The sequence below is a fragment of the Heterocephalus glaber genome, unplaced genomic scaffold (assembly GCF_053883595.1).
Source record: "Heterocephalus glaber isolate CG9 unplaced genomic scaffold, H.glaber_assembly_v1.0 deba00000281, whole genome shotgun sequence".
Classification (NCBI taxonomy): domain Eukaryota; kingdom Metazoa; phylum Chordata; class Mammalia; order Rodentia; family Bathyergidae; genus Heterocephalus; species Heterocephalus glaber.
Window position 1 is genome coordinate 22,051,662 of NW_028258139.1, and position 14,498 is coordinate 22,066,159.

General features: G+C 49.7%; 1 long non-coding RNA gene across 2 annotated transcripts in view; it reads right to left on the reverse strand.

Moving 5' to 3' along the window:
* Nucleotides 1-246: 246 nt before the first annotated feature.
* LOC147830247 (uncharacterized) overlaps nucleotides 247-14,498 on the reverse strand; it is a 32,039-nt gene continuing 17,787 nt past the window's right edge. For both annotated transcript variants that reach the window (XR_015441307.1, XR_015441306.1), the window contains exons 3-5: nucleotides 10,972-11,185; nucleotides 3,442-3,728; nucleotides 247-432 (exon numbers count right to left, since the gene is read on the reverse strand). This is a non-coding gene — a long non-coding RNA (uncharacterized LOC147830247). The remainder of the gene's footprint in view (nucleotides 433-3,441; nucleotides 3,729-10,971; nucleotides 11,186-14,498) is intronic.

Consider the following 14,498-nt stretch of genomic DNA (forward strand, 5'->3'; position numbering starts at 1 on the left):
GCTCCATTGTTGAATGGAGAGTTTTCTAGAGCCCAGTGAAGGGGTACAGGTTCCACAGTCCCCGCAGCAGGCCTTCAGTAGAGAAGGGGAGGGAGGGTCAGCCTGGAACAATGAGAGGGAAAGGCTAAGCCCTTCCATTGTCCTGTGGCCCTTGGAGGTTTCATTTGCGTTTCTAAGGAAATCAGAGCCCCTAGAATTCTTCCTCTAAAAATAGAGCTGGGATTGCATTGCATGTCTGGGAAATTGAACTTACTGTTACATAAAAGAGGCTTTCTTTTACTGTCTGAGGTTTCCAAATAAAGGTGGAAAACACAGAATGAGTGGTGGAGCTGGGTCACTGTGGCACAGAGAGCAGGCCCCTTGCTGTCCTGATGCTCATAGGCACAGCTGGATGAGCAGGTGACGCCCCTGCTTGGAGCCTTCCCAGGGTTCCTGCAAAGTCAAGGCCATGTCATGATTCAAGGCCCCTTTCCACTCCCACCCCAACACCTTGTCCCGGGTCTGGCGGCCTTCGGGAGTGCCCCGAAAAGTCACCTCTGCCTCCCCTACTTTGGCCAGAGCATCAGTCACCTCTTCCAGAGCCCTGGTGTGACCACCACCTCATGCCCTCAGCATTGCATCTTTCTCTGTGTCCCCTCTTCCATGGGGGCACCTGCTCAGAGATGGGGAGCTTTTGTGTGTTCTTGGGGTCCGCCACGGCACCTGGCATTCTGTAATACTCAGAAGGGCTGGTGGGATGGAAACAGCTGCTTGGAGAGGTAGATGATAGGAAGCTGATGCAGAATGGGAAGGAGAAGAAGCTCGAAGTCCATGTCAGGTGCCCGTATTGTTTCTACCACACTGGAAAGCTGCCCGGCCACCCGCACCATCTCTGACCTGTGTCTCACTTGGAGACCAGGGGCCTGGGGCCAAAGGCTCCAGTTGGCCATGTTTGATGGATGGGTCTACTTGGGGAAAGGTGGATCAACCTAGAGCAGGGAGACTTCAGTGCTACATTCGGGGGCCCTCAGGAATATTGTACAGTATTCCAAGTGCTTGTTTTTCCATTTTCTTTGAAGCCTCTGACCATGCTTGCTTCCTACAGGCCCTGTAGAGAGCCAGGAAACAGAAGTCACCTACATAACCCCAGGGACATCAGTGGTTCATGGAGTGGCCACAGTGAAGGGCACTATCGTCCCTCACTACATGGGGCTGACCTAGGAGAAGGAGCTCGGGAAGCCAGAGGCCTGGGGTCCCTTCATGCAAAGCACGTTGCATGTTCTCCCAAGCCCCCAGCAGGGTGCTGAGCATGGAGAGCAGAAGGCCGATGGTGTTTTGCAGGCATCTGGCTGGGCAAGAAGCTCTGCAGTACAGGGCGGAAAGTGTGGGTGCCATTTGAGGGCAGGGGTCAGAAGAGCAGGGAACGGAGGCTGGGGAGGGGCAGGAGTTTGGGGCTGGAAGAAAGGAAAGCAGAGCTGGTGCCAGCAGCACGGGGTGGGGCGGGGCATCAGGACAGCTCTTCCCTCCAGCTTGCTCCCTCCTTCCCTCCCTGCCTAGGCGTGACATCCAATCAGCTCTGCACAGCAAGCTCCCTGCCGCTGAAGGGGAGCCATGGCTGCATCATCATTCGCCTCGCCTCTTATGGCCTCCAGCTCTGTCTCACCTCGTCCCTTGTCCCTTTTCCTTCCATTGCCCTTGCTCTGCTGGCCCTCTCTCCATTCTCCCTCTGTGTGCCTGCTCTCCTCTGTGCCCTAGCTCTGCCTCTTTCCCGTCTCTAATGCCCTCCCCAAACTCTGCACAATCAACTCTTTCCTTGATCTAACAGCAATCCCAACCCTACTGCAATCTAGAACAGGTCTGTGCTGTCCCCTCTGCCCCGCAGCCTAGCCAGTCCCCAAATTAGCACTCAGAACAACACGCTAAGGCAGTGTGGTCCCTCCCTTGATACGGTAGCCACGGACCTTCAGCTTCATACCTGTGGGGCTTAGCGCACCGCTCTGCATGCACTTGATTCTGCCATCTGCGTCTCAGCAGGGACTGTGGCCCCACTCCCTATGTGCGGGGATGCTGCCACCCGCCGTGCCTTCCTGCCACTGTGACGGGGGCAGGAGCACGACTCCTCTCTCCGAGGTGGGGGTACCCCAGAGTAGCTGTCACGGTTGTCATTGACATCAGCAACACAGCCCATTAGATAAACGAGGGATAAGGAGGACAGAGAGCTGTGGTGACTTTCCAAAGTCACAGAGCTGGTAAATGACAGAGCCGGGATTCAACTGACCAGTGGATCCCAGCATCCGAAGTTGGGTCAGGCGGGGGGCGGTTAGTGAGTATTGAACCCAAAGTCTTCCCATTTAACTACATCTCAGTTGTTTTTAAAGTTTGTCTTTTGAGACAGGGACTCACTAAATTGCTAAATTGCCCAGACTGGGCTTGAATTTCCAGTCCTGCTGTCCTAGCCTCCCAGAGTGCTGGAACACAGACCCGAGCCACCATGCCTGGCTCAGTTCATGACTGCACACTTTGTTGTCTTTTACCATGCTTGGCTACTGCAGTGTGCATTTAGAATGTTGAAAAGAACCAATGAGGGGTGCAATGCCTTGGGAAGAGGGAGACTGAGAAGTCATTACAGGTGCGCTGTTAGCAAAGCATGTGGACTAGGATCAGGACCCTGCCCCTACATTCTACCTCGAGTCCACCCTACCTTTCCTCTGCCTCCCCAGGGTGGAAGTGCCCCTGCTGGTATAGCAAGGGCCTCACCCTGCCACGTACTTCTTCAGAGGACTTTGAGGTAATTTCTTAATCTGCCTAAGCCTCGGTGTCCTCTTACATACACTGTGAAGAAGAATTTGCAAGAGGTGGCATAGATTACTTAATGCAGCGGCAGAAATAATGCAAGGCCTCAGCAAGTGGCTGCAGATCTCTAATGTTATAATCTTGATAAACGTAGTGACGCTTAGAGCATAGGCACTGTGCTCTTGTCCTGTCCCATCAGTCCCAGAGCCTCGACTCTTGCAAACTACATTTCCTGGGGCTCCTGGCAGGGTTCAGCCAATAGGAGCCAGGGAGGGCAGACAGGAAGCAGGAGGAAGGAAGGGTCTCTGGGGATTCTCTCCCTCTTGCTGGACTCCAGACAGCTCCACAGCGGCTGCCTCTCCTCCCGGCCCCAGGTTTGCAACAGCCCCTGCCCGGGTCTCCCTGGCTGGCAGTTTCAGCCCCTGGACTTAGGAAAGAGGAAAGGAAGCTCCTGCTGTCTGTCCTACCTCTAGGTTTCCTCCAGCCTCCTAGTAGGGCTACCAGGATTAGCAAATAAAAATGCAGGAAGTTCAGTAAAATTTGCATTTCAGATAAACATCAAATTGTGTTTGAGAAGAATCACTCCCAAATTTTGCACAGTATTTATACTTACAAGAAAAGAAATCATTGTTTGTTGGATACAAATTGTACAGGCACAGTATGTTTTACCTGGCGGTACAGAGGGAAGGTTTCTCAACTCTCCCAGAAGCATCCTACATAATTCTCTGCATTCAGTTTCCTCTGCTGAGCTTCTTGGCCGGAATCTTCCACTGCTGAGTCCTGCTTCATAGAGACGCTGGGTCCCCCAGGCACCGACAGCATCTCTTCTGGAGTCTTGATGTTACTGCCTCGCCCCAGCCTTCTTCATACCTTCCCGCTCCCCGGAGCTCAATGAAGAAGAACAGGAACTGAACAGTAACATTAACGGAGCATCTGTTTGTGCCAGGACTCAAAACCTTGGCAGAAATAAAAGAGCTATTTTAGTCGCTGGCATCAAAGCACCTCTTGGAGAAGGGGCTGTTTAGGAAAATATCTCTCCAAGCCATGTGGGGCAGGATGTGTGAAGGGAGGGCAGGGGCAAAGGCAACAGAAGCAGTAACTCGACTGCATAGCTCTGCTGAAGGAAAGAAGGGGGCTGTGCTGGCCCTCAGCTGCCGAGTAACTGTGAAGTGGGACACCCACCGAGACACCTAAGGACTCAGAACAACAATGTTGCTATGTGCACAAATCTTGCGTGACAGGAATTGGGACAAGGCACAGCAGGGGATCACCTCTGCCCCACCACCTCCTCAGCTTTAGCTCAGGTGGCTCAGTGGCTGGATGGCTGGACAGCAGGTGGCTGCAGGTATCCAACACTCCTGTCCTCCCCACTGCTCACAGGTGGGGCCCGTGGCCAGCATGGCTGCTCCCCGTGCTCAGGGCTTCCTCACAGTACCATGGCTTTGGTATGTCAGCTCAGGTCTCCAAAGGTAAATTAGTCTGTTTTGTGCTGCTATAACAGAATACCAGAGGCTGGATAACAAAAAAAAATAGAAAATTATTTGCTCTTTACAGTTCTGGAGACCAGGAAGTCCAAGGTCAAGGAACTGAAGGTGGTGAGGATTTTTGTGCGGTTTTGAGAGTTAGGGACCCCCATGGATTGACAAAGGCTGGGACAACAAAATAAACCCCTTGGTGCAGTAATTATCACCTTTTATAGCATCAAGTGCTGCTTCTCTACCCTTGTGCTCTTTTTGGTAGCTCCATCACAAGCCTCTGATAAAACCATAAAAGCACAGTATTTGCTCAAAATGAAGGAATTGTTACCAAGGAAAAACCTTTAGCTTCACCTGCTCTTAGACTTACATATACAACGGAGCACTACTTAGCCATAAAGAAGGATAAATTTGAGTTATTTGTAGGAAAGTGGCTGCACCTTGAGATCATAACACTAAGTGAAAGAAACCAGACACAAAGTTAAATATCACGTGGTTTCTCTTCTGTGAGAAGCATAAAGTATAGACAATTTAAAGAACAAAGTAAAAGAGAGATGATAGGAAACGGGGAGGTTGACTTAGTGGAGAGGGGATGGAGACTTGAGGATGCATACAGGGGAGGAAGGGGAGAGGAAGGAGAAATAAAGGGACTAAGATGTGTGGCTATTACCAGTTCCCTGGGATGAATGTCCTCATTTTGTATCCCAAACACATGAAGGAAAGGTGTTTCTTTTTTAAGAGCTCTGCTGCTGGAGGTGGCACAGCTAAGGACCATGTTACTTCTTTCCCACCAGCTTGGCACTGGGAAGCATCTCTGACACCTGGGTTAGGACAATGGGCACCCAGGTTATTTCCCGGGGATCTGAGGCTGCTTTTGCTAAAGCCACTGGTCCTTGGCTTGAGCTGCGAGTGTCTGAGGGTGACTGGACTTGTGCCCTTGTCCCTGTCCTCTCTCAGCCTCTGAATTGGGTCTGCTCTGCTGTGCGGGCTGCCTGCCTCAGAAGCTGGCATGTGCTCTCTTTTTCTCTGTGTCCCCTCTTTTCTGCTCCCACCCTGTGCTCCTTCAACAGCCACAACACCCCACGCCCTGTGACCCCTTGGTTCTTATAGGACCCGGCCGGGAGGCCAGCATGTCATGCTCAGGACAGCTGCACCCATGGCCTCTGCGACAAGTTGTTCATGACCGTCATGTCTGAGCCTCAACATCTCTTGGAACTGTGCTCTGGGCAGTAATTTCCAGCAGAGATTACTGGACTGTAGCTCACCCCAGCAAATCCAGAAACGTTTGCCCTCCCTTCTGTCAGAGCAAGCAGTTGATCCCCTCTTACTGATGGGTGCTGTCTTCCTTCAGCTAAACCCTGCTGTCGCGCCTGTGTGTGTACATGTGGCACTTGCTCGGTCTTGTTTCTGTCACCTCTGGGTCAAAAGACCCTGTCTAGGATCAGTTTCATCCCATGGGGGAGGGTGAAGGACAAGGAAGGTGGGAGATGAGGAGGAAAGGAGGAAGAGAAGGAGGGTTTGGGGCGGAGGGGGGGGGGAGGAGCCTGCTCCAGAGATCAGCAGCCCAGTCCCACAATCATGGCGTTAGTCCAATCAGGACAGTAGCCCTCTCACCTTTTAAAGGTTTGGCCTCTCAACACTGTTGCGTTGAAGACTAAATTTCCACCTTGGGAGATACATTTGAGTCGCAGCAGCCAAAAGTCATGGAATAGTGCTACTCCCGGGCTCTGCTTATATGGGGATTCACAGGCCTGCCCAGAATCATGGGAAAGGGACAGAGATTCAGGCTCTGGAAAGGAAAGTGTCACGGTGTGTGGTGGTGCAGACCTGCAATCTCTGATCTCCACACTGCTGGAGGCTGCGGCAGGATGGTCCAGCTGGGCCAATTTGGTGACTCAGATGCTGTCTCAAAATTTAAAAGCAAAAACAAAAACAAGGGGAGGGAGGCTGGGGATGTAGCTCAGTGTGAAGGGCCTGGATTCCATCCCCACTACCAGAAAAGAGAGTGTGCAAGTTAGGAGATGTGGCTGCAACCATCTTTGGAAAGAACCAACAGTGTGCTCAAGGAGATGGAGTAGAGGAGGAAAAGGAAGAGCAGGAGCAGAAAACTGACCTGAGAACAAAACTTGGAGAGCAAAACAGTAAAAAACTTTAAAATGGGGCTTTGACTTTATTTGGCTCTTGCAGGCATCGCTGTGGGGTGAATACCCTCCTCCGCCTTCCACTGACTCTAGCCGTGTATCCTGCATACCTACAGGCCTGGCTCCCTGCCTGCCTGCCTCCCTCCCTCCCTCTCTCTCTCTCCTTTGAAAGTGATGGAGGTGAATGTTGGGCTGAGTGTAACGCGAATAAAGATGGAATGACAACTTAATGGATCCAGGAGAAAGGAAAGCAAAATACCAGAACTCTGAGCTCTTGATCTCAAATCCCTAGGAATATGGAGACACCTGGATGGAGATCCATAGAGCTTAGAAAGGGGAATCAGGCCAGTTTTATCTGTTCATTGATTCAGCAAGTGTTGAGTGAGCACCCACAATGGGCCAGAGACTTTGTGAGTTGCTGGGGTGACACTAGGGCTCCAGATACCCAGGGCTGACCCTTGATTTGAAGGTACAAGCTTACCATGTGGTGACCCCACTATCAGTGAGGAACCCCTGGTCATTACTGTGTCCTAGAACTGAGCCGCATCACACCCACCTGCACCATGGGCTGTGGCCTACTTCACTTGCGCACTGAGAGATGGGTCTAGCTGGATGCCTGGGAGGAGGACCATGATCAATTCAGGCAGGAAGTGAAGAAGGAATTGAGGGAGGGAATGAGTGAAGCAAGTCACACTCATTGGTTGATCCAAGCCTGAAGGAGGAGATGGGGATTGGACTAAGTACTGAAGGGTGATAAGGAACCCAGCTGTCTCATTTGCTGGGGAAGAGTGTCCTGGGCAGAAGAAAAAACAATGCCAAATCCCAGAAGTGGAACCTTGTTGAGTGCGTTTGGGGAAGCAGACCAAGGTGGCTGGTGCCTAACAAGCCAAGACAGGAAGACATGGTGTAAGATTAGAGGGGAAGCGGGGCTTGGGTTACACAGGTGCCTGTGACCTACAGGCAGGAGCCTTTGGATTTTAACAGGAAGTGCTACTGGAAGCCACTGGAGAGCTTATAGCAAGGAAGTGAGTGCCAGCATCTGACCTGAGTGATGCAAAGATCTTACCCTGATTCTGACAGGGCAAGTAGGCCTGTACTGGTGCTCGGGTTTTCCATCTACCATTTCAACCCATCCTACAACAGCCCTGCAGAGGGGATGATATTGGGTTCTTTGGTGTCCATGGAGAAATGGGAGGTCAGAAAATGGCAGGAAGGGGCCCAAGGGAGGAAAATCTGCGATGCTGTGCCTTTGGGTCACCGGGAGGCTTGGTGACTGTCAAGATCAATGCTACGTCAGTTGGTCGTGGCAGAAAGAGTTCCAACTCACTGTGGTGTGCAGAATATGCCCCCCCCCCCCCAGTGTCCATGTCCTAATCCCCAGAACCTGGGACTAAGTCACCAGGCATAGCCAAGGTGACTTCGCAAATGTGGTTAAATTAAGAATCTTGAGATTATCCTGGATGATCTGCTTGGGCCCAATGACATCATATGGGTCTTTCTACAAGGGATGTGGGGGGAACAGAGCCGGAGCAGAAGACATGACAAGGCAAGAAGAGGTAAGAGGAACAAGGGGCCTGAGCCAAGAAATAGCAGCAACTTCCCAAAGGGAGAAAGAACAAGGAAATGAGTTTTTCTGAGCCCACAGACCGAATGCAATCCTGCTTTGGCTCTGGCTCACAGAGGCCCATTTCCGACTTCCGACCTTAGGACTTGAAGATAATAAATCGATGGTTTAGGCTGCTAAGTGAATGGTCATTTGTCAGAGCAGCTACAGGAGTCTCACCCAACCATCAACCAAGACAGTGACTGTGGGGACTGGAAGATTTCAGAACCTACCTTCAGTGGTTCTGGTTTGCTTTCCTGGGTGGTCATTTTGGACCCCCTTTTTCTCTTTTTCCACAAAGATTATTCATGAACACTTTGAAGCCAAGTAGACGGCTTGTCTTGGGGGTCCCCAAGAATGTTTGCCAGTGTCCCTGTCTCCAATCCAGTGTGAAACCTACAGAAGAGGTGGCAGTGGAGGCCCTGGGTCCAGTGGAAGACAAGGGATCAAACTCCCAAGTTGTCCAGAGGAGGACAGGAGCCAAGCCCCCTCCCCATAGTGAGTCTCACGGTTCAGAGCTTGAAGGAAACAGCTTCCCTAGAAAACACCTCTCCACAGGGCCTCTGCCAGGCTCCGGAAGTTAGTGCTGAAGTCCAGAGCCTCTTCCTAGCAAAAACTGTCAGCTTCCTGATGACTGGGCCCTGGCAGCAAGGCTAGGCTGATCCAGGGCCACCTTGATAGAGGCCATGGCTCTGGGCTTCTCCAAATCACTGAGCAGCTGGCAGGCTGGAAGGGAGGGTGGGTTAATCAGTAAGGTGCTTGTTTGCTTTGGCCTTTTGGTGACCCACCACCCCTTGGCCTACTTATGAGGGTTTTCGGTATCAGCACTTAATAAAATGTAATGAGTAACCAGGGTCCTGAGCCTTCCACACCCGCCTTCTCTAAACACAGCTGGTTGGCCCCGATCTCCCTGGGGACTTTGCGCTGGGGGCAAATCCTACATGATTGAGAACATGTGGCCCCCTCAGGAGAGACCTGGTCTTGGGCCCAAGCTCTGCTCTCCTTACCAGCTGTGGGACCAGAAGAATCACACAGCCTCTTAGCAGCTCCATTCTATCTGGGGAACACGCCATGCATACTGGCCATAAATGCCACACTCTCTGACAGGGCCATGAGATGCAGTGGAAGAAAAGCAGGCGAGAGAATGTGAACATCATAAACACTTCCCGAAATGAAAATCCTCCTCCCAAGCCCGTGGACATCAAGGCAGGTGGTGTGAGTTTTCTCCAGGGCTCCCAGTGACCCAGGCCTCTAGGAGAGGAGTGTGGGGAGGGTGGAGGAGTCGGTGTGCCAGGGACATCAGCCTGGGGCTTACGTGCCAAGCAGGCAGTGCAATGCCTGATGCTCAGGCGTGGACATCCAGCCCTGTTCCTCAAGTGACTCAGTTCTCAGAACCTGAACTCCCATCTCTAAAAGGAGCAGGGCTAATCTCACCCCCCAAGATAGCTGGGAGGACTTGGGAAGCTGAGTATGGAAAACACGCCCTTGTGGCTGGTACCCAGGAGTGCACGCTAGGGCTGGCTCCCTGTTCTTTTTTCCATGTCCACTGCCACATCCCATTTTTTTGGTTATTAAAGCTATTTGTTTATTCAGTTGACACATAGATTAGGTGAATACTCTCAGGACTGAGGATAATGTAGAAAAAGAGTTTTTAAACAAATTGTCCCTGCCACCACAGAGCTTCTAGTCTAGAGTGGGGCAGATGGATATTAATAATTACGTGCATCTCTCTTGATTTCCTCTATTAAATGTGAGCTCTATGCACATCCCTGAGCTTGTTCTGGTGGGACAGATTGGTGTGCAAAACTCCTGCAGATCTCAAATCTCACTGGTAACATGCAGGACTTCAGGGGTGTGTGTGTGTGTGTGTGTGTGTGTGTGTGTGTGTGTGTGTGTACCAGGGATTGAACCCAGGGCCCTCTCATCGAGCTATATTCCCAGCCCCCTTTGCATATTTTATTTTAAGACAGGGTCTCTTTAGGTTGCTAAGCTGCCCAGGCTGGACTCCAACTTCTGATCTTTCTGCCTGAGCCTCCATACCCAGAACTCTTGCCAACAGTGAAACTTGGTAGCCTGCAGTGGGCTAGAATGAAAGTATTTACACCACAGAAATTGGCAAAGGCTTTCTTCTTTTTTCTCTTCTTCTGCAGGATGTTGTTCACCAGCTCAGAGTCTTACCCTCCTACAAGGCCCCACAGCACAGGAACTCAGTACAATCTCAGTTGATGCATGCACCCACGATCCACTCATCTGATAGAGCCACTGTGTGACCCCATTTTTCAGACAAGGAGACAGAGTGAGGGTCATTGCACCATTATTAAGGACACAGCATGGAAGTGACAAGGCCGTAATTCAAACGCAGGTTTCTGGCTCCCAAACTAGGCTGTGAACTCTGCACAACCTGATCTGCTGGAGCTGAGAGGTCTGCACACCAGCAAAGGGATGGGAAGGAGCCTGGGGCTGGAGCCTGAGCCCAGCCCTGCAGGGGGGAAGCTGGGGGCAGGAGGGCCCTGGAGAGTTCGTGACTGCAGACTGAGCACAGGTTTCTACTCCCCAAAGTCAAGGTCAGGCCAGAGAAGTGGAGTCTGGAAAGCTTCTGCCTGGTGTGGACAGGATTCCTTCTAGAACCATGAAGACTGTTGAGCAGCCTAGGGGGCTACTGGGAAGGACAGCACAACCAGTCCTGGGGTGGGGTCAGGCCTCTGCACTGGGCACAGATTGCATCAATGCAGCTGCTGGCAGAGAAGGGCAGACCGAGCTGTTTACTCTCATAACACGGCAGGTGTGGGATGGTGCTTGTACTGGGCCTGTCCAGGTCTCCACTGCCACAGGGGGCTGCAAGAGCCTGGGAGACTTACGGTTGGGCCTCAGCTTGTGACTCCTGACTACATGGTGCTTACTGCACGGTGGGGCCTGGGTGGATGTTAGCAAAGACTAAATTGGATGCCTTGGAGGTGGGTTAAGTAATACTTGTGCTTACTCTGATTCAAAAGGGCTGAGGTCCCTGCAGCGGTGGCTGGCTGTAGCACGTGGAGCTTCCCTGTGCCAGTCCTGTCCTCTCCTTCAGCATTCTTTCTGGGCCACCTGGTCGGACTCCTCAGCACCAGATGCCACCACCAGCAGTAGGGATGGCTCTCCACATTGTGGCCTCCATTGGTAACCGTCATTAGCCTCTGACAGACCAAGAGAATAACCTGTGAGGTAGAACAAAATGGCTGCTAGTGTGTTCCTGCCACCTGGAGAAAATTCTCCTTCTTGGGCCAAGTAACTGGTGCCAAGTCTAAGGGTGACAGAGGAGAGTCAGGAACTTCTGAAGCACATGGGAAGGGAGAAGGTGACAGTCATGGAAATGTGGGCGCACACCTGTGAGGCAGCCCTGAGTGTGAAGAGACGTCCATGCCTGCTGGAGCTGTGCACAAGACACCCCCCGCCCCCGTCTCCACTTGGGTTGTCCCTGAGCTCTCTCACCCTGATTCTCCACACGTGTGAACTGCATAGCTCTGCCTAACAGTGCATCTTCTGGGTTTGTCTCATTAAGAAAGAAGTGCTTTGTAAAAAGTAATATAAACTTAATATGTTACTTTAGATAGTACAGAAAATAAGAATGAAAATTAAAAGCTATATACCAGCCATACATGGTTAGCACTCTGAAGTATTTTTTTAAAAGTGTGTGTGTGTGTGTGTGTGTGTGTGTGTGTGTGTGTGTCCTTGTTGAATCAGACAGTATATACATGTTTGCATTTTATTTCTCATGGCCCTTTATCAGAATAAAAGCATGTTTTTAAAGTCTTATAAAACCTTCATTTTATAGTTAGTTCAGCATGCTATCATATGGAATTACCAAAATACATTTATCTTGTTCCCTAATATTTGACATTTATGTTCTTCTTAATTTTTATTCTTATATTTATTATTATAAAATAAGATATTTGTTATTATAAAAATCCAGTGATAAGAATTTTTCAGCATAGATCATTGTGCAAGTATCTGATTTGCTTTATTTTCTTCTTTTTTATGATTTCCTGCAAGTAGAGTCAGAGGGGAGAGGGTAATCAGTTTTTAAAGTAATACGTAAGGCTAAATCTATTTGTAGAAAGTGTGGGCTGGCACCTTTGAAAGCGATGAGTACTGGCTTTTGTTTTTTTAACTTGGTGAAGTGGATGGGTGACCAGTGTGCATTTCCTTGGTTCTCCTGCGGGAAATGCTGTTTTATTTATTCATGTCCTGTTCCCAGCTCTTCCTGCGGCCCTTTATGCCATGCATGCAGACCTCAGAGCTGAGCTGGAGAGGGCCCGGATGGTCATGCCTGGGTGCTCCCCAGCCCTCTGGCTGCCCCACATTGCCTGCTGTCCTGGAGCCAGGGCACAGCAGGACAACAGGGATTCACCTGGCACAGTGAGCTGGTAGATTCCAGGAGAATCTGGCAGAGCAAAACACATTGCTGGGAAAAGCCACAGCCCACCTGACCAACGCCTCAGCCAGCTTGGTACCCTGAGGGTAACAATGCCGCTTCCCCCTCCCTCGGCGGGGGCCAGGCCTGAGGGAGGCTGAGGCAGAGCAGGGGCATAGGCTGGTTGACCCCAAAGCCACCTCCCAGCTCCCTGGCTCCCTAGAAAGCTGAGCCTCCAAGACTCTGGGCTAACAGGAGAAGCCAAGAAGAGAAGACATTCCTGCCCTAGGGAGAGTCTGGGTTAAGGAAAGAACTAGGGCATCCTAGGTTCTGCTGCAGAGTCAGCCACCAAGTCTCTGGGTCAGAGATCTTTACCTATGCTATTCAGAGCAGCTGAGAGCCTGGATTCCAGTCTCTACCTGCCATTCAATACCCATGTGATGGTTACATCACTTCTTTCCACAGCTAAATGAATCAGCAAAGGCAACATGCTGAGCACAACATAGGCACGTGGGAACCTTCGGTGAGCGTTGGCAGGCACCACTAGCATCGGCTTCTGATGGCTGCTAGAACAAATAGCCACAGGGTTAGTGCCCTGAAAACAGCAGGGACATAATAGCTGTGCACAAAAAGTTCCAAATGGAACTGATCAAGGACTTTACTGATAAAATGCTTGGTGACTGTAACGAACAAACAAGCAATATACTAATTGAGTTAAACAAAGCAATACAAGATAAGAAGGACTAGTTTGGCAAAGAATTAGAAATTATGCAAAGGGAAAAAGCAGAAATACAAGATATGAAAATTCAAAGAAAGCATGGGTAGCTGATTTGCCCAACAGAAGAGAGTGTTAGAAATTGAAGACAAAATGGGTGTATGATCATAAACTCAGTGATATCCTAAAAATGACAAGACACCATGCCAGCTGGATCCAACAGCTGCTAGATGACTCAAAAAATCCAAAACTTCAACTTCAGAATTATAGTGACAAAAGGTATTCAAAAAGGTATAAAAAATATATACACTGAAATTATACCAGAAAACTTTCCAAACCTACAGAAAGAATGCAATATTTAAGTACATGAAGCATATAGAACCCTAAATAGCCAGGACCAAAAAGGAGACTTTCCATGACACATCATAACCAAAAGTTCAGAAATTCAACAAAAGGACAGAATAGCAAATGCTAAAAGAGAAAAACGAGTAATCCATAAAGCAAGCCTATTAGAAAAACAATGTATTTCTCAGTACAAACTCTAAGGCCAGGAGAGTATGGAATGAAGTTTTAAAGCCCTAAAGGAAAACAATGGTCAAACCAGACTTCTATATCCTGCAAAATTAGCCTTCAAACTTGACACAGAAGTGAAAAACAACCCCTAAAGAAAGACGTAACCACTAAACCAGCACTGTAGAAAATACTCAGTTGAATCCTAGACAGAGACAACACCAAGGAGCCCAAAGAAATGCATACATCTAACTAGGAAAGTAGTTAAGCAAAAGGAAAACAATAAAGGAAAAAGCACTGAAAAAGAATGCAATAATGGGATTCAGTAGACACCTTACAAAAGTAACCTTCAATGTCAATGGTCTTAATTCCTCAATCAAAAGACATAGACTGGTAGATTGGATCAAACAACAAAATATATTCAAACAATCATATATTGCATACAGGAGACACACCTCATTAAAAAAAAAAAGCTCACAGGTTTGTGTTGTGGTTTGGGGGGAGGGAGGCAGAGGGGAAAGTGTGTTTATTTTGCTTTTAGTTTCTGAGGTCCCTGTGCTTCTGGAAGGTGAGGCGTGATCCCTATACCCCTCAGTCCCCGTGACATCACCTCCATAGCCTGCAGAGAAGCGGGTATGCGCACATAGCTTCACCTCACAGAATTTGGAGCCAGCACAGCTCAGCGGGGTTTGGTTTTTTGCATTGAAAGTAGCCTAGACTTTTGGTCTTGGGCTAGTGTTGCTCCAGGATACTGTCAAAGTTTCACAGAAGGATATTTGAAGTGATCATCTATCAGCCTTTGTATCCCTACTTTGGTAGGTCCCTTTAAGATGTAGCTCAGTCATTTTGAGGAACCAGGAACAACAGCAAAATTTTACTGTATTCATTAAGT